Source organism: Catharus ustulatus, chromosome 6 (genome assembly GCF_009819885.2).
Source record: "Catharus ustulatus isolate bCatUst1 chromosome 6, bCatUst1.pri.v2, whole genome shotgun sequence".
Lineage (NCBI taxonomy): Eukaryota > Metazoa > Chordata > Aves > Passeriformes > Turdidae > Catharus > Catharus ustulatus.
In genome coordinates this window covers 34141172-34165056 of record NC_046226.1, presented here as the reverse complement: position 1 = coordinate 34165056, position 23885 = coordinate 34141172, and the positions used below count along the sequence as shown (strand labels likewise).

At 40.5% G+C, this 23885-nt stretch overlaps 1 protein-coding gene across 4 annotated transcripts in view; it reads right to left on the bottom strand.

Moving 5' to 3' along the window:
- RAD51B (RAD51 paralog B) overlaps positions 1-23885 on the bottom strand; it is a 404105-nt gene that overhangs the window by 5475 nt on the left and 374745 nt on the right. The window lies entirely within an intron of this gene.

The following is a 23885-nucleotide window of genomic DNA, read 5'->3' as shown; positions in this document are numbered from 1 at the left end:
TTCCAATAAAACTGATTTCTGGTAGCCAGTACCTATGAACAGAGAATAGGATGTGTAAGAAGATGGACATTCAGCTCATACAGCCCATACAGCTCATGTTCAACATTTTCTAGATTTAAACAGAGCACAGCTTATAGCAGTATATTTTCTAACTAATAGCAAATTGCCTTGGATTCAGAGAGAATATCATGGATCTACTTTATATGCTTTATTAATACCTAGGCTGAGATCAGAGAGTGCTTCCCAACCATTATAAGCTGCTCCTCTTCTAGTCTTAGTCCTCTGTCAATGCCAGGCTATAAAGTGCTTTGGGATGAAGCTCTCTATGTAAATAAAGGATATTATATGACTGTGATTAGACACTTTATGTAGAAAATGGACTGTTGTTCGTGGGAGGAAATATTTTAAACCAAAATTAAAGCCTTCCTGAGCAACCTGCAAGCTGATGAGCACAAGCTGAAAAAACACACACAGTTACCAAGGACCAAAATATCCAAGGTACTAATCGTCAGTCAGATCACATCATGTCCTCAGGTTTGCTGCTATTAACTGTGTTGCAAGGCATCCCAGGCCTATTCAAATAGATATTTCTTTTCCAGTCTCTCCAGCTGACCCACTGAAAGAAACTCCATCATAGCACAGAGAGTCCTCAGGTGCCTGAAGGACTCTGCGGAACAGCCAGCTCATACCTGGGTTGATTCCTACTGTGCTATACCAAAGCTTTGAGGAAAGTCAATAAACCTGAAAGGAGGAAAGTGAAAGAAAGGATATCTCAGAGTAACAAGCTGTGATTAACAGAGGGGATATTGTAGAAGAAATCCAAGGCTTATTACACAGGTTGTCAAGGTAAGCTGTGTCTCAGCTTTTCTCTTCCTCTTCAGCCCTGTTTTGTAACTATATGAAAAGCAACTACACTAGAAATGAGTTGCTCATATAGCTGTCCTGGTATAACCACACTGGCAATGATGTTAACTCTCATTTCCCATATTCTTCACGGGAAATACCTCTAAGACTGTTTAAAGCAGCTTTGGTATTTACTGCAAAGCATCTACGGCATTACCCAAATGTATTTAATGTTAATACAGAGCTGGCTTAACAGCCCAAAAAAAGTACAGGAAGTCCTTCTGTAATTTACTGGGAGAGAATAATTGAAGTTGTCTATACTCCATCTAGCTTTGGGAGAGGGCTGACAGAAAATGTATCTGAGAACTTATTTCAATAAAAAGATGGAAAAGAGTAAGCAAGCAATTCTTCCAAAGAAAGAGCTCTAGTGAGACTCTGAGAAGTCTATATTCTCATCCTATTCAAACAAACAAACAAACAAACAAACAAACAAACAAACAAACCCCCAAGCCCAATTCTCTAAGCAAGGGAGCAGAAAATACTGCCTACTTCAAGAATTCTATGGAATCCAGGCATTCCACAGTCATGATGTACTAGGCTTATGAAGATTGTCATTCTCAGTGCATAAAAGATAACAAAAAATAGTTTTGTAGTGCCATATTAGCCAACTACATTTTTGAGCTTTAGATAAGCCAGTAAATGTGCATTTTCAATATTCTGTCTCTTTTGGCTTACTTGTTTGTTTCTGTTAAACCATGATGTTTAAAAAAAAAATCACAGGAATCTTGGAAATCTGTTTAACACCACTGCTTTTTGAACAGCATCATTCAGGAACTCCAGGCCAAACGAGTCTCAGGTTTTTTTATGGATGACCATGGTTTTAACTACAAGAATACCATAGTTTTTTTCTAGTTTTTTCATTTTCTACCACACAGGGCTTATACAGGAAGCTATGTATGATACCACCCACCCATAATCACAAATTACAAAACGTAACATAGGGTTTTTTCTAGAATAACTGCTGGTTACTACCAAGTCTTGAACAGTTCCTATTGATTTTGTGTGGAATAGCAATACCCAGTTGTATCTGCACCTGAAGCAGGCCTATGCACTACATTAAACTGCTTAGATTTCTATATAGGCTCTGATTTGATCTTTTCTTATCTTCTCTAAGTGATTTAACTCAGAGAACTGGCCTGATTATATCATTATAAGTAAGGATATGGGGCTAGAGGCCATTGCAAAATTATTTGTATGTATGCAAATCAGCTTCAGTTTGAGGTACTCTAGGAGAAGTTTGAGGGGGATTTCCCTGCTTTATGTAATCCTTTTTGCTTCTTAGCTTCCTCTATTCACATGGTCAGGAGACAGAGGCTTGACACTGCTGGTAGTTTCTCAAACTCAATTTGAAAGCAAAGGTAATGTGCTCAGTGACCTACAGCAGTCCTGTGGCTGTCAGTAAATCCTCAGATGATGGTGTAATGATATCTGGAATGAAGGAGGCCAGAAGGAGCAGAAGTGTAATAATATTACAGACTTGCTGGCATACTTTGACAATGGTCAGCAGCCAGGAGGATCTGTGTGCTGTCCCTCAGCTCTGGCCCACCCAGAGCCCTGATTTCTCAACTCTTAACCCACACAATGCAGCAATGCAGCTCAGATGTGATGAGTGTTGCCAGTTCACTCCCCAGGGTGTGGGGCAGCTACGAGGCCCCTGCACACCAGGCTGCAAGCTCACAGAATTGGCTGCCCTCGCCTCCCCACGTGGAGGTGAGGAGCAACACTCATCTTCCCACCTTCTCAGGTGTCTCCAGTCCCACCAAAGACATTCACTGAAACGACAGGCAGGACAGGTAGAAGGTTCAAGACAATTAAGAGAAACCCCTTATCTCTTAGCAGCCCACAGTGCTGCTCAGAGTATGGCTCCCTACCCACTTTATCATGCTGTACACATCGTGGTGTTATTATTCCAAACTGGAAGATTTATAATTCATCAACTACCCAGATTCTGAGAAACACACTGGAAACCACTGAGCTAAGGGAAACACAACAGGTGAAGTAAGCATGGTGGCACTGAGGAGGAAGGAAATCTCCCTGCAGTGCGCTGATAAGAGTGTGCTTGATATATACTGTGTTCAATCTGCACAATCCACAACCGGGAAAACACTGAATAGCTGAAGGAAATTCAGTTCAGGGGCCCTAGGGACTGAATTAGTCTGTTAAAATGCTTTGTTGGTTTTATTTATCACTACTTAATTAGGATGCTTGACCAACACACTGGAAAGATAGTAACTGTTAAATATTCAACAAGCTGACCTTTCAGTTACAATATTGCAATTCTGAATAAAGTTCATGGAAAGTTTGTCCTTCCTAGGTACTCCAACAAAGCCAAAGGGAACTAGACTGGGCCAAAAAAAAAAAAGTAAGAAAAAAGTAGGGCAGTACTGTGGAGACCTTCTTAAAAATCCAAGTCTCGCTACAGGCTCATTGAATGATCTCAGGCAAGTTGTTTCCTGCCCTGTGCTTCAATTTTTCCCATCTGTAAAAAGAGTACAACAATGTTGATCTTCCTTGTAAATAGCTGAGATGAATGGTAAAAAAGCAGTAACATATTATTAATTACTTATAATTTCTGAGGAAGAAAAAGCAAAGAGAAGAAGTTATCAATCTTTCAGGGTTTACTCAATCCTCATAAAAAATAAAAAAGCACAACAGAATGTGAATTTCACACAACAGAAACTTTTGGCAAATTAAGAAGAAATAGTGGGTACACAATTAAAAGAAAGTTTAAAGTGAGCAGACACTCAGGAAAACGTTCCAGATGGTGAAATGAGGCTGCAGAGCAGGCTCCCACAGGAAGCGATGAAACCCCCATTGTTTGAGACATTCGAAACTGAATTCCTCAAAGTGCTGGTATATACAATACAAGGAATCAGTCTACACTGTCTCAAAGTATAGTGGCACTGTGATGACTTAAGAGAACTACACCTTCCATTTCTCCAGTTTTAAGAGAGAAATTACTCTCTCTGACTATGGAGAGCTGTAGACTATTTTATCAATATAGTACCACCTGAGGAACATCTGTTGGGGAGTAACTACACTGTTTCTGCAGGAGATGGATTTATCAACCCTTAACAGACCTTTCATGTTCCTAATTCTGATGTCTGATCTTCGTATGTCAAAGAGGGGAAAGAAAGCCCCCCCATTCTCTGAGAATTACAGTATATATCCTACTATTTATTTCCTTTATTACAATCTAAAGAGAAACTGAATGGCTTGATTTTTACAGGCAGTGGTTTGCAGAAGAAATACCATTATTTTAATGGGAACCAAATGAGCAATCATTACATAAATGACATTATGAGACAGAACTAATGCTGAAATGCTAAATGCTTGGGTGAAACTCATCAAGATGGGAACTGACAGCAGTGTGCTGGAACACTGGGGTTTCTCCACACTCAAGATACTACTGCAAACATTTCCCAGTGCTGTTAATGCCAGTTCGGCTCCTCTGGAGGTAGTTCTGGAAGGCATCTGACTGCTTCTGTTGTTACTGGCTTAAAATCCTAAGACCATCTCTGAAATCCAAATTTAGAGCTCTGGGCCAGTTTTATTGATAGAACTTGGTTAACTGGTTGGAGCAGGAAGAGCAAGAAAACTTTTTAAAATAAGCTGGAATTAGAATTTTAATACCTTCATTTCCTCTTGGTCTCATACCTGCTGGTACACAAAAACATGCTGTGAATTGATTCAGTTGGTGGATGAGCACTAGTGATCCTGTTTTACCCTATTCACTCAGGCAGGACAGCCATGGAGTGCTCCTGATCCCTTCCCAGCTCCTTGGGCAGGAGAGCTGGTGCGAGGAGCAGCAGGATGTGCACCCCAGCATGCTTTGCCTGTTGCCTCTGCCTAGGAGGGTTGGCACTGCCTGCACATCCCCTTGCTCCTGGCCAGAGACTCAGCAATTTCCTCAGGAATGAATCATGAACAAGAAACCAAACAACAGCTATTTAAGAAGGTTTCATCTCCCTCCGGAACTGTCCTGAGCAGTATCATATTCCTCACAGTTTATTCTTCAAGAATTTAGTCATCTAAGGTTACAGTGACTCATGTGATGAACCTTCTGCCCATTTCCTGGAAAGAGTCTTGTATGGTCCTTTACACCTCCTGCCATTTTCCTTCAGGGTCTCAGTTCTCACTTCATTTTAATATAGTTCAGCTTTCCTTCAATTTTGGGGTGGAGGAAGAAGGCAAAAATATCTTGAGTACGCCCAAATTTACCAGTGTAACCAGAAGGCAGTGTGGTGAAAGAAACATTTGGAAAACAAAGATGGACACTGAACCAGATAGTCTCTTTTGGAAGTAGTTGCCTCTTGGGCTGAAATCTGGTTAGAAGAAAAGGAGCTGCTCTATAAAGTGCTGTGTGACCCAATATGATAATGAATTTACCAGGGCTGTACCCTGTAAAATGAAAATGTGAAAGATTTGAGGGCTCTCGCAGATCACTGCTTGGGTAGGTTTGTTGGTGACTCACCCTGGGCAAATGCCACCGATGACAAGCATCCTGACACAAAATATTGAATGAATTGTGCTGGATGGGAACCAAAGTAATAATTTTACATAGTTGGGCCAATCTGAAAGAGACTTCTGTGCAGAAAACAACTGCTTCCTTACCCCAATGCAAGTTCTAAAGCTGCTCACAAACAGCTTGAAGGATACTTTAGCAAACTCTGATGTAAGTGGGGTTGTGCTATGCCTACAGCAGACAGCTGCATGGACATTAGCAATGCCCAGACCATCCCTTATAATCCACACAGAAGTGATACTGCTGCATGTTTATATTACAGTTAAAATGGGGAGTGGTTCACGTTCTTGTTAAAATATCCAGAAACATGTGAGAGTGTGAGTGCAACAGCTTCATTTCCAAAGTGTGAAACAGCTCAGCAGCAGTGCCGGTGCATGCTATAGATCAACTCCTTCTGTGGCTAAGCTGACAGAGTAAACATCCTGACTTACACCAACTTGCAGCAGAGATAGTTCAGGAATTTGCAGATCTGTCTGACAGGACCAACATGTCCAGTGCTCTTACAGGATGATTTCACTGCTCAGCTATACCAGTGTAACTGGCACATATACAGGTGTGTGTGTGTATGTATACATATGTACATATTTATATATATATATATATGTACACACACACACATCAGTACACATACACTGACATGCATCAGAAGTCTGGTCCCTCTAAAGGAATATAGTGCCAGACCAAAGAAAGCTGGCCTGACATTCTTCTTTTTTCAAAAAAATAAACTTCTACAAGCCCTGATTCCAACAGAAATGTTTCCATGATTTATTTTAAGAAGAGAACATTCCCCTGCAGTGCTCACCGCAACCCAAACATTGCAGCACTGTGCAAGAGCATGAGAATCAGAGAGGAAACTTAAGAATCTATTTTCACTGCTTCAGAAGAAAAATAAAAAGAATAAACAAACAGGAAAAGCAGTGACCAATTTTATTTTAGTGGTGGCTGAAGTGTTACCTGCAGTATAGCTAAGGAAAGTAGACTTGAAGAGTGCAGGCTATTCTAGTGATTTCTGTAAGACATGACTAAGTGTGTGTGATGGGCACTTGTGGGACCCATCTACACTGTTAAGAAAGAGATTTATTTTTCTCTGGTTCACCCTTCCTTCTCCTCACACCTTGCTTTTCACATCTGAGAAACTGAACAGCAGACTAGAAGAAATTGCCTCACTGTTTTCAAATCTAGAAAATAATGTGAAGCATAAGCAAGCCATGCAGAGAACAAATTTCTCATTGGTGGGAGAGCACTTAGATACTTGAAAGTAATGGGAAGATCCCATTTCTCTGAATATCTGGAGCCCTCTGTTCTACAGAAAAAGGCACTAGCCTTCAGTGCAACTGTTTGTTTCTTTCCTCAAATTGGCAAAAATCATCAAGCTTTAGAAGGAAAAAAGGGGCATATGTTAAGAGAAAGAACTAATGAGCAAGCACATAGTTTCCTGACATAACTACTGAGTACAACCACACACACATGCATGTTGACATGTACACACAGCACACAGTGCCTCAGTCTGAAAGATCTATGTACTGAAGACAGAAAAAAAAGGTGAGTGAAACCTGCCCAAAAGGGACCATAAAGACTGATCTTGTGGCAGATAGTGATTTCACCAGTTTTTGGAAGCTGTAAACAGGAAATGGTTAAGTAAAAGCAGGTGGAACATGCTGATTGCAGGAACAATGCAGGAAATTGCTGAGCATCTGAATGGATGCAAAAAAACTCTGAGCTCTTTTGCTCAGGCCTTGGCAGTCACTGTACACCCACTCCACCTTCTCCTGGTCCTCCCTCTCTACCTTTATCTCCCCAAGCTACAGTCAAAGGTCTGCAAACACCTTTTGCTTGAGTAATCTGCTCTCCTCAAATTTTGGAACCAGTTCAGGAGAGTTGGGAGGTTCTGCTTGGAAGGCAAGAAACAAGAAGGACTCACCTAGTTCGACATGAATGAGTCAGAAGTACCCAGAAGTACCCACTGCCTGCCAGGAGATTCAGGTCTGAGGAGCCAGAACAGCACCTCTGGCTACTGCCCCAAGTGCTGAATTCCCAAGTGTATTTAGCAAAACAGTCAATGAGAGAAACATTACTCCTATAGCCCCTTCCATTCAAGGGGGCTCCCAAATTGCTAGGCTGTAGGGATCATTCTCCATCTCCACTGAGTCACAGTCCCTTCTGGGAAAGAGCACTGCAGCTGTTTAATGGCTCACAGCAACAGCACACAAGCAGATGGAAAAGAAAGTGAAATGTGCAAGAGGCATTTTTTCCACTTTCCTTCTAACCTTTCCTCTCTCCTCCTTGTGCACAGCCACTTGTGCCAATTCCAAACTACTCCAGATGTGTCACCAGTCTGCAGAGGCTTGGCTCTGAAGATAGGGATCTGCTTGCCAATGTGCAGCCTTCCCAGTGCTTTCAGACCCAAGGGTCAAGTTCCTGCTGCCACACTCTCATCCCTGGCTGTGCTGCCAGATGTGCTGCAGGATGAAGGGCAGACATGCTGGTAAAACACAATTCTGCTTTCTTGTAGATGAGTATGCTGTTGATATAAAATTGCTTAACGTAGACAAGATACTCTTGCCTTCAAAGTATACTGAAAGTCCCATTAATTCTATGAGAAGAGTTAAGAAGGAAGTACACAGATTAGTTTGAATCATTTTGATCTTGTCTACATCTTAAGTATTGGATGGTAAAGCTCTGTTGGCAAACTCTCTGTTAGATATTTCTCCTCCTCTCCTACACATACATTAAAAAACCTCTCTGTTTCTTCTTATATCCTGAGCAAAGAATGGCAAATGAGCTCCCATGGAGTTACAACCACACAAACAAAAAGTTTTTTCCAGCAGAGAAATCTTGCAAGGAAATCCTGCTCTTTTTTGACATTGTTATCTTGGCAAAACTTACCAGGTGTTACTGGGAGTTCAAACTTTTACTGCCTCTTCTGTATCTTTTAAAACAGAGAGTTACTATATACAACCTAAGACTTTTTAAGTTCAGCCTAGTCTAGACAGGGCCTTTGGGAGTAAGGTTTAAATGCACCATGAGCAATCTCCCATATCCCACACTTCTGCCTAGGCTATACCTTCCTGGGAATGTCCTGAGAACAGCTGTGATCAGAGACCACCTCTCTTTACTGCTGTCCCCATGGAAGGAAAGAGATGGCACTGGCAAGGAAAGGCTGGTATGACACCTTCTGCAAGTGCCACCACACTTGTCTGAGATGCCATGAGATGTAAGTGGACAGAGAGGACATGTGCCATCAGCTTCAGGGGGATGGCAGGCCAACTTCAGGTAGTTATACCTTGGCACTGACTTCCAGGAAAAAACAGTCTGTGATTCATACAAATCTAAGAAACTGAGAGAAAATAATTGGAATGAGTTGAACAAAAATAAACAGGTGCCTCTTTCCTGCTCCTTTCACAGTTCCAGATTTCTTGCACCCTTACTCACTTTTTTTTGCACTTAAGTTGTTGAGAAAAGCAGCAGGAATGAGGTTCCTGGTGTAATTACAGTTTGCTGAGAAAATCATAGCCCGCAGCAGTGATTCCTTTAGTGCTAGAGACAGATGTTGCTGAAGTCTAATCACAGTCTTCCCACTAAGCAGGCCCTGAGTCTAATCTGTCATCAGCTGGAAGGCTGCTGGCTCCTGCCATGCGTGTGAACCCAAGCTGCTCAGTTTGTTCCTCTCCCCTCATCCAGAGCCAGGCAGTGCCAGAAGGAGGGTATGTTTCCATTCACTCCTTGCTCTCAGTTACAGCGATACCACAACTTCAATGTACTGCTTATCTCTCCTCCATGCCTAGCATCAAAGCCTTGCTGGAAAGGGCTCAAGTGGTTGTTTTCAACTTACAGTGTGTAGTGACTGCAGTTCAAAAATACAATTTGAGATAAGTTGAAGGAGAGGCTTTGTAAGAATAGCCTGTAGCTAATTTGTCCTTCCAAAAGTATGGTGTTTTCTGCCTCCAAAGAGGACAAGGCTGTACTCAGTGATGGGTCACATAACCTCCAGATGTTAATAACAACAAGACTCAAAATTGGATGAGTGATGATGAGCAAAGCAGAACTGGGCATATTGAAAAAAGTCAGGAAAGAGCATACATGCGAGAGGGGATCAAACAAATCTCTCCTATGTGTTACACACAGATGACATTGCCACTAAATGTTTTGTATCTGGCATTCAAAGAGCATTGGGTCACCAAGAGCACCAGGACACATCTTTGAACTCTCTGTTCTGGTGAAAGAATCTTGAAAATCAGCTGACCCCATCAGTTCAAAAGTGCCCCTGTGCAGGCAAATCACCGTGGTACTGGATTAATGCCTTTAGATTGGATTCTGTTCATGGAAGGAAATGGGCTGAAGAAGGAGTCTGTTTCAAAGACACATTAGTGCACCATACAAAACCAGTGAGAACTGGGAAAGTCCTTAAGGTAAATTAACAAGTGCCCTGAAGTAACAGTGAAGGTGCTAGGTGGGGAGGTATAGATTATACAGCTGTGTTTTCCATAAGAAGCTGTTAAGCAAGGCATAAGGGAACTGAGTTGGTCATCATTTCTGGTCAGAAGCGAAAGGGTATTAAATGAGTTGACTTTCTGAAGCAGCCTGTGACCAACTCAGTTTCTTAGTGTTCAGCTTTTTCTGAATCTGCACATGGTAGCTGGGCACACACTAGAATACTCACCAGATCTCTGCAGTAAGGTGTGCAGAGCAGCATTTCAGCCATTGACAGATCAAGGGGAACAAAGTGTAGCATGGTGTGTCAGAGAGGGGGAAGAAGTGACTCATATGGGAAGAAAAATAAAACAAAGATGAACATAGAGCATAAGAGAAATGGCAGACTGTTGACTGTAAATCAATTTTCTTCCACTCAGAAGGGTGGGTATTACAGTGAGAGAAGCTGTACTTGACAGTAATGGAAGTCCAAGGAAGTTTGATTAAGATTAAATGGCAGTCACATGCCAACACAGAAAAAAGGCTTTAAACAAAAATCAAAGACAGGAAGTGACTAAGTAGGTCAGAAGTTGTGGGCAGTGAGCTGCATAGATTAAGTGGGACTTGGAGCAACTGAGTTAGCTCTGCTAATTGATAATACAGTGTCACCAAGTTTACCAAATCTGACTCTGAGATCACCTTCAAGGCCTTGATAGCAAATCAGATATTGCTGAGTCCTAGCTGTATCTACATCAGAGCAGATACTGTATGTGTTTTAGCAAGAGATTGGTTTTACGGTCACTTTTTGACCCTGCCAAGCTTCCTGTAAATAGAGTGCTGTTTTGGCTGAACAGGATTTCTTCTTGAGGAGCTGGGAAAAATGAACTGACTAATAGGAACCGTGAGACCGAGAAGGGCTGCTGCTGCAGGTTGAAAAGACAGATGCAATGGAGAAACTTTTTTCCACTTCTCAATTCAGCAAGTCTTTGATTCGAGAGCTTTGTTCACATCCAGGGCAGCCGGAAGAGAACAGTCACCTTGTATTTTTGTACCTGATGAGAAAACTCCAGATTGTATGTGTGCATCGGGACAGTTCAATGTGTGTCTATTCCAACTTCAAAGAGGCTTTCAGTGCTCTTTGAGATGTAGGGTGTGAGGAAGGGTGAGAACTGCTAAAGCTAGCCCCATCCTCATTAAATCTTTGCCCTCTCTGGAGCAAGCATGCAAGTGGAGAGAATAGATGATATGCATGAGCAACTGAGCATCTGTGATCTCATGACCTTTGACTGTTGTATTATGGGAAATGTATTCTCTGTTTGCTATGCTTTTCTAATTCATTTGTATTTTCCTTCAGTGACTCCCTTGTATTTTCTTTGGTGCTCCTATGTAATGGTTTCAAGGAACCACAGATATCTCCAAGTTAAGCATGCATACAATAGCTTTAATTAAATGTTTGTGGGTATCCCACAGTAAAGCAAGGGAAAGGGAAAGCAAACAGTTCTGTACTTACTCGTACCTATCCCTTCTGAGGCTTGGGTGGAGGCACCTGCACCATTGCCATTTAAGCCTACTTCTAAACTATCGTGAAATGAAGGGCATCAGGTCCTGCTGCTCTGAATGCAAGCACTTCAGGCATTTCACTCTCATTAAAAAGCTACAGGTCACCTGTGAAAGGTACAATGCTAAGATGTTTTAGACTAGGCTAGAAGAAATAAAAAATAAACTAGGGGAGACACTTCTTTGGTCCACTTACAAAAATTGAAGACTAAGATTAAAAATATCCTTAGCCATTTCATACTAAGATGCTATTGAAGAGTAGCATAAAAGCAAAGATTTTTGTCTTCTTCATTACTCTGATATTAATATTTTCTGCTCTCTGTGCCATTGGCACAATCCCATTCCTAATGCCACCCTCCAGATTAAAATCATAATTATTATTGTCATTGTTATTGTTATTATTTTATATGGGAATCTTTGTTTCTTTTAAATATATTTTTATTATGTATAGAATAAAACTGTGAAGAAATCTGTTTCCATTTCAGGCATTTAAAATAAATATACATAAGGCAAATGAAATTTGGAAGGGAAACTTTCATCATCATGCAAAGATGAGGAATAAGAGACAGGATACAAAGGCTATTGGTTCTTTCTTTGAGTCAATTTTACAGTACATAAAGTGTTTAGAGGAAGAATCTTTCTCTTGTATGATATGGAATAGTTAGCAGTATCTGCAAGTATAACTAAGAGGCCTAATACTAATGATTATTGCTAATATTTAGTACTAGTATAAAGTATGTGTCTGGAGACTTTCAGTGATTGGCATCACTATTATTTCAGAGTTGATACAAACTAATTTAAAACCACTTTGGCAGAGCTGTACATATTTTATTGCAAATACATCCATTACTTTTTAGTGGCTCCCAGAGACAACATATATCAGAAAATTCAAGAATAATTGTAAGGCTAGAAAGGAAAAATAAAGGCCAGTTTGATGGAGAATAAAGAACCCATGCTTCTAACACTTATTTTGGTTATTTCCACACACTGAGACCAGAGGCATTGCCAGTTTTTGCAGTCTGACATGCTGGATTTGGGCAGAAGTTGAGTAGAGCAGGGGCTGGTTTAGGTTTGCTGGAGCTAGAGCTGCAGTGACGTTTTAGGAGGGAACAGAAAGCACGGGTTGTTTCCCTCACGTAGCAAGGCACAAACAACAACAGGGTTATCTGAGAAGATTGAGAACTGCTGACATTAGAAACAGGAACTGGCATCTGCAAAGAGTAGGAGTGGGATGAAAGCAGTCCTACAAAGCAAAGGAGGAAATGAGAAGGCCAGGGAAAATCTAAAATTGTGAGCAGCTAACAAATGCTGACAAATACTTCTTTCCTCAAGGGTATGATCCTGAGCACATTCAGGCCAACTTGAAGATTCCTACCAAGACTTTCTGTAGTCTGTAGCCTGTTTCCACTGCATCTTCAGAAAACGCCTCTCAAAAATACACCCAATTTTGATGATGGCTGAAACTACAAAAGGTTTATTCTAAAAGTTGTGTGAAGAAAGATCTACACTCCCCCGTCCTTCATCTCTGCCATGTATGTCTGATGCCTGTATTCCAGCCTGTCAGTTTGGATGGCCAGTGACTGTAGCAAGGATGCAGGGCAGTGGTGCACAGCCTGGCCTTCTTTGGGTTTCTTTTTCTGATAAAGGAGGGGTTTGATTTTTGTTGTTTGGTATTCTGAATTATTTTCTCAAGCTGTCCTGAGCCCTCTACTCCATGTAAAACAAGACCTGGCAGGCTTTCAGATTTATTAGCTCCACTAATAAATCAGCTTAATTTTTATTTATTGCCTTAGACTTTTCTGTATGTCACTTATTTTTTTTGCTTAGTACTGTTTATATCTCAACTGTCGGTCTTCACTGTTGTGTCTCTTTCCTACTATACTGCAGCTGCAAAACTCTCACATCAAAACTCAGGTTTCTCTTTTGTTTTCCATCCTATCAGGTACTCCAAGGACTATTTCTGCCCTTCTGTAGTAGTAACAGCTTATTTACATCACCAAGGCTAAGGCCAGGAAAATCGATGCCTGATTTTCTCCCAGGGCTGAGTTTTTATGGACAGTAATTAGTTACTGTTTTCACCACACAGGTCCCAAAAATACCCACACTAATTAAGGCCCATAGAGATGTCGGTGCAGTAATCTTGGGCTATCATGAGTACATTTAGTCTTCTTTGATTCACCAGATCCCATTTCCCTTTAGAAAGTTATATCAACGTTGATTTACCAAATAAGTGAAGAACTTGAAGTTAAAGACCAAAGTTCAGTGCAATACCCCTACTCTGTGACCTAAGTGGTGCAGTTTACTGACAAATGCTCTCTCAAATTATTAGTGATAAAGAGAGGGAATTGAAAGAGAAGAAAATAGTGATTGGTGATTTCTTTACAACTTATTTTTATTAGCTTGTTCTAAAAGTAGATTAGCTCCTCCAACACACACATAAAAAAATTCTATCCCTGACATAAAAGCAGATGCAAATGATGTAGCAGAGCTATCTCTACACTGTGAATGCATTGCTCACACTACCTGTCACCCCAACAACACCCCAAACAGACTGGGAAGGAAGAAGAAAGATTTCAAAATGAGTATAAATACTCTGCATGGAGCCAGTAAGCAAAGCCACAATGATGGAAAGGAGAATGGCAAAAGTTAATCCCAGGTGTAATACCTCAGAAATCAGATGCGTGTTGTGAGAGGTGTTGTTCAGTTAATATGTATGTTTTGCTTTCACTCTGTGAACTTTAAGGCAGGCCTTAGCCAGTGAAAGCTGAATTCTCTGTAGATGACTTGCACTACCTGTTGTTGTCTTTTCAAGGTTCTTATTCAATAGCACATTTTTTCCCTTGTTTTCAAATGCTTGCTGGAGTCTAAAGGCATTTTAAACCTAACAATAAAACACCTGCATTTTATTAAGACTTGAGACTCCACCTCCCTCGATTTTACTGAAGTGTTGCCATTAGTCAGGTTAACCCTTTCATAGTTAGTTTTGCTATCAAAATGAAGAAGTTACATGTCTGCTACATATAGCCAAATTCCACACTCCTATACTGTATTTGGAGGAAAAGAAAGACAGCCTGAGACACACCCAGAGAACTCCAACCTATGCTTACTGGCAAAGGGTGCAGAATCTCTAAACCAGAGCTGCAGAGGCTATGCTCTCCATAGAAGCACAACAGCCCTGGAATAACATGTCTGCTGCAAAACTTAAAACTAAAATGTTCTTACCAACCATTTCTGTTTCAAGAGATTTTTGAGTTGTATCATGGAAACTTCATTTAGCTAAATGAGAAAACTTACTATTCTTCGTGTCCCTTCCTTTTTCTCATTCCAATGTCTTAAAGGAGAAACAGAACAGCATTATACAGTGATTTTTGCACCTGCATGTCCAAGAATGTTATTATTCCTATATTAAATTAGAAAAGTGAAGTAATTGCCCAAATTCATGCAGCAGTTTAGTAGAAGGGCTGATAAATCCAATTGTCATTGCACTAAGCAACTGTGTTACCCAATTAATTTAACTTTCTAATAAGCAGTTATTTCTAAGTCCACACACATCACAGGAGCAACAACTGCTGGCTATTTTACCAAATATGATCAGTTCACTGAAGACAGGAGAGAGAGTAACTTAATGCAACTAGACAGGGACTGAGGATCTGTACATCATGAGTTCTGATTCCATTTCTGTTGCTATTTACTTATTTATGGGCATGTAACTTTTGTTCTTTATGACTCAGCTTCTCATCTGTGCAAAAAGGAGAGTAATTCTTCACAGCCAGCAGGTGAATCAAGAGATCATAGACTTCTGAGATGATTCTGAGGCATTCATCTTAGGACTTTAGTGGCACACCTATACAGGGCTAATTGTACTAATATGCATCAGACCTGCATGGAGATAGCAGGTACATAACAGATTCAGAGTTCTGCAGATACTCAAATACCATGGCTACAGAGCCATACAAATTCCTAGGATAACCACATAAGTAAAGAGAAAATTATTAGTTGCTACCCTGTATATTTACCAGTATAATTCATTTAATTGGGGGTTGTTATTTACACCATCTGATGTATTACATACTGTTCTGATTGAGACCAGCACATCCCTACAATATAGGAAATATTATCACATACCTTGGCAATCGTAAAGAGAAAAGTACAAAGTTTATGCTGACCTTGTAAACAAATAATTTCAATTCATTCATAGCTACCAGTATATGATTTCAAGTCTGTGCAGGTATCAGCAATCATTGGCCTTTATCATCATGGCAGAGATAGTTTAGGATAAGCCTATTGCTATTGAATAGAATGTCATATGATGTGGGGATCCAGTAGACTGGCACATGCAGCAGTGTGACATGAAAGCCGTGTGCTGTGAGTGCAGCAGACAGCCCTATGCCCTCATGCTAGCTCTGACCACAGACCTGGAGGGTACACTTGTGTTCCCATTGAGGAGCACACCTTGCCTTGCCAGCTATTAGGGAACACAAAGGCTGAGCATAATTTATAAAGGTAAGCTAGACTGGAATTTTTCACATTTGAGTCATGACTCAGAAGATTTATACTTTTCCATTCAGTGTAAACATACATATATAATCATTCTGAATTGCTTTTAAACGTAGAGGTAAACAGCCTTTCAAAGTCTCTCTTAAACCAAATTGGTGTAAATCTCACATTTGTTTGAGTTTACACCCTTTAACTAGCATTAGGAAGCTGTGATTTATATTGCTGTGTAAATCACATCTGCTCATAAGCTGTGGTTTGAAAACATTGCACATCTGTGGTACCAAATGCGTGCAAATTAGAGAATTATATGACATTACCAGTCACTTACATGCAAATGTAAACAATGTAAGCTTCATTTTTTGTGTAGCATTTGAAGTCATCTTATTACGTAGCACAAACTACAATTATCTACTCTCTACTTAGACAGCAATCTAAACAGAAATTTGCAATCCCTTTGCAATCATTTTCACAGAGCCATACACTCAGGTTCCCCATCAAGAATGTAAGTTACAAACTGTTATGTGCCCTGAAGCATGCTTATGGCCCTTCTTTATAGGTGGCCTGGTCACCATACTCATTACTTTTGAGTAAATTAAGGGCAGGGTTCCATATTTTGTAGTTGTGCTTGTTGACAAAAGAATCAGCAATCTGGGAAAACAGAGCTTTTTCAGTTTTACTTTCGTTGTATATCTGTGACTTCTTTTAGAAGTAGTACCAGATTGACCACAGCCAGCACTTTCTAATCCAGGATCTAGAGGCAGGGGTGGGGAGCTGGTACAATCAATCTCTTTCAACACTGTGAAAGGGGCTGTCCCCTGTGCTGTATTTTTCTTCCTCTGAGTGTCTCAAAAGGCAGCATCAGCAAGATTTTCCTCCCTCTATTTTATAGAATTGATCTTATTTTCACGTCTTTTTACGTAAGTACTTTTAAAATCTAGTAATAGCAATGTTCTGCTTTAAATTACAAGTTTATTTCTTTTCAGTCTTAACTGCATTTTTCTTTAGCAAAATACTTCTACAAAACTTTCATCAGGGATCCTAACATTACTTATAAGCACCATTAATGAAATCCAACAGAACAATTATGCAGAAGCTATTATCATCTTTATGTTTCATAATAAATTATAGATAAATGAATACATGACTCAGTCAAGGTTGTACTGTGAATCAATGATAGCAGTTGGAAATGTAGCCCAACTTCCAAAGTAGGAACTTCGACACCCACATTTCTGCTGACACTATATGCCCTGAAAACATCAGGATAGTCTCAGACCCATTTTGCCATAACAACATTTCTCTCATATTGCTGAAGCCTTTTTAGGCTGTGAAAAATTAAAGAAAAGGAAAAATAATGTAAATCAGTGTCTGATAGTACATTGTTTCCCCCTCTGAAACTAAAATACTTTTTCTTGGTTTATTTTTTTATTGCAGTAGATATTGGCAGGCTGAAAGTTGAAATAAAATAGGAAAAAATAACAAGCATATTTTGAGTGATTACTCAACTGGGGTCCTTTGTGACAGGAAATGCAGCTGCGTGACTAATGGGCCTGACTTTCTCTTGGCTTCCTTCCCCCTTCAAAGATCTTGTTTATTGCCCCAGCCAATTTTTTTTTTTTTTTATATTGCTAGAAGCTAGAATTTTCCAGGAAAAAAAAAAAATCCTTGCAAGAGGCAAAGGCAGTAAATCTTAAAAAGATCAAGGGCTGCAGAGCTCTCCCTCATCAACTCCTTTTAGCCTTCCAGGCTCTTGAGTCATGTCGTATCTTCCCCCGTTCTGCTCCGAACATGTGTCTAGCAGATCTTTCTGCTTTGGTGAGGGGAGGGAGCATGTGAATCACATTTATAGCATTTAACCCTGGAATTCATAAAGGAAGGACTAATTCCATTAAGGAAACCAGGGGCCTCCTTAGCCTTTTGCATTCTGTCTTTTTTATTATTTTTCCTCGCTCTCTCCTTAGCAGTTGTGTGCCCATACTCTATAATGACATGGCTGTTAAGTGTGAGCTATTGAGATTTGACACAGCACAGTCCCATTAGTAAGGGGCCATGGAGTTTTAAATGTTGTTTGCATTTGGTCTGCTTTGTAAGTCTGCTTTGTTGAGCTTCCTAGGTAACAACAGATAGGGCAGGACCTGAACCTCCCCTGAACTGGAGGAGGAACTGTGCATCTGAGCTCCATGGTAGACCCTTAACCCTGTAACTCAGTGCAAAGGAACCCTGAGTTCCGTCTCAGTACTGGATGGTGTTGGACATATGGTTGGATAGAGTACCTCTGGGAGCAGGGCCCTGTCATCCTTTGGAGATGCCTACCCTGCAGAACAGTGGTACTGAGCCCTGTGGGGGGGTACAGTGGGCAAGTTGAGCTGTCTGAACTGTGAAGTGTTCCCACAGTTTCAGTAAAGCAAATATGGCATTTACTGGCCTGAGGGTGGGCGCTGGTACAGGAGCCTGTGTGCTGGCAGCTGCAGTGACAGCACCAGCCCTGCCACAGAGGCAACAGGTAAAACTTCAGACTATTAAGTGGTGGGTTTATTCCTGTAAGGAGGTTAAAACTCACCAGACAGGTAAACAATAGCCTCAAAGAACATGATCTACGACAAGTGGGAGTCATTCTTTAGCCCTCAGTAAAGGCCCTTTTCTTTGGAAAGCTGGGGTATCAAGTCATTGAAGGAGAGTTTGAGGGCTGCTCTGTAATCTGCAATGCTGGCACGGTTTCCTGTGCCTGAAGCAGAGGCTAAAAAAGGAGGTGAATATACTCATTACCATAAACTGCACAGAGGAACCACCAGAATGGGTATGCTAAAAAAAGAGATGGAACCTTTGCTTATGAACAGACCTAAAAGAATTGAATACATGTGTACAGAGAAATCATTTTCCACTACCTACAAGAGGAAAAATCTCTGGGGAAGTGGCTGATGCCAAATATTTTCTTATGCTTCATGTGTCAGCAAAGTCTGGCAGAATCCCTTAAAAAACAGAGCATGCATTTTGTGCAAATTGAGAATCACAATCCTAGTGATTTAGATTGCTTCACCAAACTGGAGACATTTCTCCAAAAATACAGCAGATGTTTGATGATGTACCAAGTTTTCAGCATTTACACAGATCAGATGATGTTAAGATCAGCAGAAAAAACCCAACAGAATAACACAGTAAAAGTCTTCAGATCTCTCCCGAAAAAAACTTAAACTGGATTAGATAGAAAAAAAGTTAATTTCTCACAACAGTTCGAAAATCCTGGCCAAGCTATACAGCCAAGTTACAGAGGAGCTAGACTGGGTGCAGAAATGGTGATCACCAGGATTCACTGGAATGGGACATGTGTGTGTAACCTGGCTGCATGACCTGAGAACACCAAGGCACTGCTGCAAAAATACTGGCAGTAGACTTTGACTACAAAGTGTAACAATTCCATGGACTGAAGGATAAAGGAGATGCAGCCCTGAGGTATCTTAAAACTACATGAAACAGAGCTGTCCCCTCAAAAAAACTAGCCTAACCCTCTTGCAGCTATATGGTCAAAACTGGAGATCACTGATTTCTGTGCAATGAATGATAACAAAAGCTGAGTGTCAGTGCATTCTGATAAAAAGGAAGGATTTGGCACTTGTCCATGAATGTAAAAAGTTTCCTGTCCTTTTTTTTTGTCTTTTATGAGAAGGCTGTTTTAGAAAACTGACCATAACCCACTTACTGCAATTGCTAAAATGGCCTGGCAAAGCCCCCTCTCCTCATGAATACATGGATTTATTTGCTTCAGTTATAAATTTATGATTTGCAGATTGGGAGGGATTTGGTAGGTTCAAACCTAATCCCTCGAGCATTTGATGAAAAAGCAATGATGCAAAGTCCAGAGCTAGATTTTGTACGTGATGATTTGCTTAAAAATTTTTGCTTGTGATGGTGATAAGATTCAGTGGAAAGTGTATGAGCCTGTCACAGAATATTCTCAGCCTTGTTGCTGACTTTGGGTGAAGTATGACTATTGTATCCTGGCTAGGAAAAAATTATATAACCTCTCTTGATGCTTATTTGTACTTCCCTGAGGTAATCTTACTACAAGGTAGTACAACTAAACAGGCAGCAGGATATATCAGGCTTATCACTACTACACATCCTGTACCTGCTAAGGTAAAGAAGATCTGACAGTACAGCGGGAATAAGTGTGACATGTCTTCAGTAAAATAAGATTTAGCTCTACCACTCTAGTTCCATTACTCCTAATCAATGAGACAGTAGGAAGTAGCGCAAAAAAAATTTTGTTACTACTCAAAAGAAAGTGTGGAATTAGGCTGTGATCTGATTTTAGGTCTATTATATCAATGTATCAAGGTGGAACGTATGAAGTCAGTCAATCACTGACATTTTGCTTGATTAAAAAAAAAACCAAAACAAAAATGCAAACTATTTTCTTTCTTGCAGTCTTTCAATTCCCTGACATTTTCAAGGGTGCCATCCAAAATCATGTGGATCTTGAAGAAGAGTAAAGAATCAGCCAAGGCACAAAAAATTTAGAAAACATAACTTGCCTCCCTGACAACTGTAGCTTTGATATTCCAGTTCCAGACATGTAAGAACAACTGCCCAGTCCTCAGGATTCTCTGAGCACAATTTAAGGGATGTTGGTTGTAACTGCTTGAAACTGCATATCAGCACAACTTGCCTGAACTTTCTTGGAAGATTTAGTGACTTTAGGACTCCTGACACCAACAACTGCCCCTTCCAGTCTGAGAATCTGACTGAGGTGCCACTAAGTTCTCATTTCACAAACAGATAGATTAAACCAGATGAATGATAAAGCAAATCCTTCATAGTCAGCCTAAGCACTGGATGTGCAATGATGACAATTGCATTTCAGCCCAGAGGTGGCTGCATTTGAACCATGGGGATATAATCAACTTATAAACAAACTTCTCAAGGACTTTGAGATGAAAACACTACACTGAATCAATTTAATTCACTCTACTTATGTGACAAACTCATGTTATTCATGTTATTGTTTTCCTGGTTTTGCTACGCCTATCACACCGCAATTCCAAATGTCATCACTCTGTGCTGGAACAGCAGTCTGACATGTTCAAAAAACTTGCAGAATAAAAAAAAGTTATAATGGAAATTGCTCCTGTTTGTGCAGCTTGTTCGTTATTATAAAGTGTTCATGTTCCATTTCTCTTTGTCTAGTCAACAAGTCACACAAGTATGGTTTTGAATTCTGGGTGTATTTTACCCATGAGTAGTCTGTCTAGGCACTGTGTTCTGTAGCACGACAGTTGCCTTGCATTCAGGCTCCTGGCTGCCTTAATTTTCTGCTCTGATGCTCTCCTGTCTCTGGAAAATCTCATCTCATCAGTAGAAACAACCAAACTATATCTCAATGGTTTCAAATTATAAGACAGTTTGGAGATTTTCTTTTCCTTTTTTTTTGAATCCTGCAAAAACAACTAAAAGGAATGTGTTACTGAGGAGATCAAAAGGACTGGACTGTCTTTGACCTGGGGAGTATTACTGAAATTAGATGTCAGATGAGGTCTAAATTAGGCATCTGTTAACTGCATGATGTAGCTTCACCCAAAATATAACTGTTGTTACATGCTGGGCACATGGCCTCCTGTGCCTTTGTTTCTTCACCTGTAACATGCAGACAGAAGCACTCAGCAGTGCAGCAAGGAGTATTTCGAGCTCACTGGCATTCCTGAAGACTTTGGAGATTCTTAGATAAACAGTGCAGTTTGAACAGAAACCAGGTGATGCTGTATCTTTCTCTTGGTGACACTCCCCTGCTGTTGGTATTGTGCTCTCACATTCCTGAGTTAAACCTTCTTGAGGGATTTGATTTTACTTGGACTAAAAATCTTAATCTCGTTCCTCAGAGAGGATGCTGGAATACATGGTAAAGCAAAGCAAATCTCACATCTCCAGAAACTCCACTCTCAAGGCCCTGCTAGCCACTTCCACCTGACCTTCCCCACCTTTTTAAATTTACTCAGCCAAGGATAGTGATAACAATGTAATACATGGACATTTTGTACACCCTGCAACCCTGTGCATTTTGAAGGTCAGAGCATTCTCTGCCACAGTAAACGATTTTGTGTAGATGAAAAGCTTTGCTTCATAGAAAAAACCCTGTTACTATATGCCATGTGTATGCAGATTTACAAGAAAAAGCAGAATCTCTCTTGAAATTTTCTTGAGCTCTTTATAGTGAGATATAGCCCTAAGCCTGGATACACATTTTGCTTCAGGAGCTCTATATTTATGTACCTTCAAGAGGCCTTGTAAGTACAACATAATCTTTGTTCCTCCATCTCTAAAACTGGGATTATAATAATGTCCCAGAATAGAGGGGCTTAGAAATATTCATTTCTAGAAGTTTTAACAAATGTTAACTATCATGTGTTTTGATCCTATTCCATTACAAAGAAGCCCTGCAACTTTTCCATCCTCTCCTGTTAAAAAAGATTTCTTCTCTTGCAGCTTTTGTATTATTTAATTGAATTGTATAGGATAGTTGTATGAGCCAACCCCTTTTATATAATTCCTTTTTGTTGTTACAGAGTGGAGGAAGATGGGTATTAGACAGCAACTATTTTGTGAGTAAAAGTGAGGGACATGCTGACAAAAGATTTCCATAAATAACTCTTTGCCCTCTGTGCTCTTGGAGCAGCTTTGTCTGTGATAGCTCCTCTCTGACAGTGTGTCTAGCACAGAACAACTCACAATCAAAAAATATCAGCAGATGTGAAAAGCAAACCCACAGGTGTCAGGTCCTCAAGCATAATCCATGTAGCTGTTGAATTTCCCGCTTTGCAGCAATGATTCAACTTGGTGATGGCATTGATGGCAGTATCTATAGCAGCAGGTCATTAATGATGACATTAATGAGCATTTGCATCAAGGTGGGCATGTTTCAGGTCAAGTCTGTGGTTTTCCATGATCTCTGTGCTAGAGCACCTCCTACATAGGGCACAGCACTTGAGGTTGCAGGATGGAGATATTCCTTACAGAGTGGGGACTCACAATGAGGCCAATGTACATCAGGCAGTGTCCAGGAACTGAGGGAAGCTGGGGAGCTCCACTGGCTCCTGTAGCAAGAACTGGGGTCTGAGCTTGGCTGTAGGCATGGGCTTGTCCTGCCAGCTCTGTCCTTCATCTATCCCCTTGAAAGTCACACTTGGCCCACACATTACAGCTGCTCAGATACAGCGGTTCCCTTCAACACACATGCTCACACATAGCTAATGGAACTGGAATTATGGCAGCAGTTTGGAAAAGGGAAAATGTATAATGCCAGGCTGGATAAAACATTAAGACACTGTCAGCTTGATGTGGGCAGAACTCCTGCCAGATGAAGCATTTGCACCTGGAAATCCATGAGGCAGAAGACTGGTGTTGGAGCATTTGTGCTGCTCTCAGCGAGGCAGCAGCTCACTCACACGTACTCAGACTCCCAGGAGGCCGGGGCTCAGGGCTCCTCAAGGAGGTCAGTTTTTTATATAGTAAAGCAAACAGTTGAGCTAATCAAGAATTTTTTTCTTTTCTTTTCTGAGGCTCTTGGCATCCAGCCCTGTTACTTGCAATCTTTAATTTGTACTGTGGCTTCCTTTTCCCTGCTGCCTTCTCACTCAGTCCAATTTTCCCACACACTTATTTCCTAACTCTACCTCTACTGAGGTCTTCATTTAGTTTGGACCCAAATTTATCGCAATCCTACACAAAGCCAATGTTACCTCATCATTTATTCCTGCAAATGACTGTCATCAGAAATTCATAAGCCTGAAAAGTTTATGAAAAAAACAAAGCAATTTTCTGTGTTGTTACTTATAAAGTAACCTTATTCATATGCATTGATAGAAATTTATTATGGATCAATTTAGACCTTCTTTCTGATTATACAGCTGCCTGAGTCTTAAAATTGGGGTTTTTAAAGGATCTGTGTATGTCCATTGTAGGGGGGAACTTAAATTTGCACACACTACTCCCAAACTGGCCATGA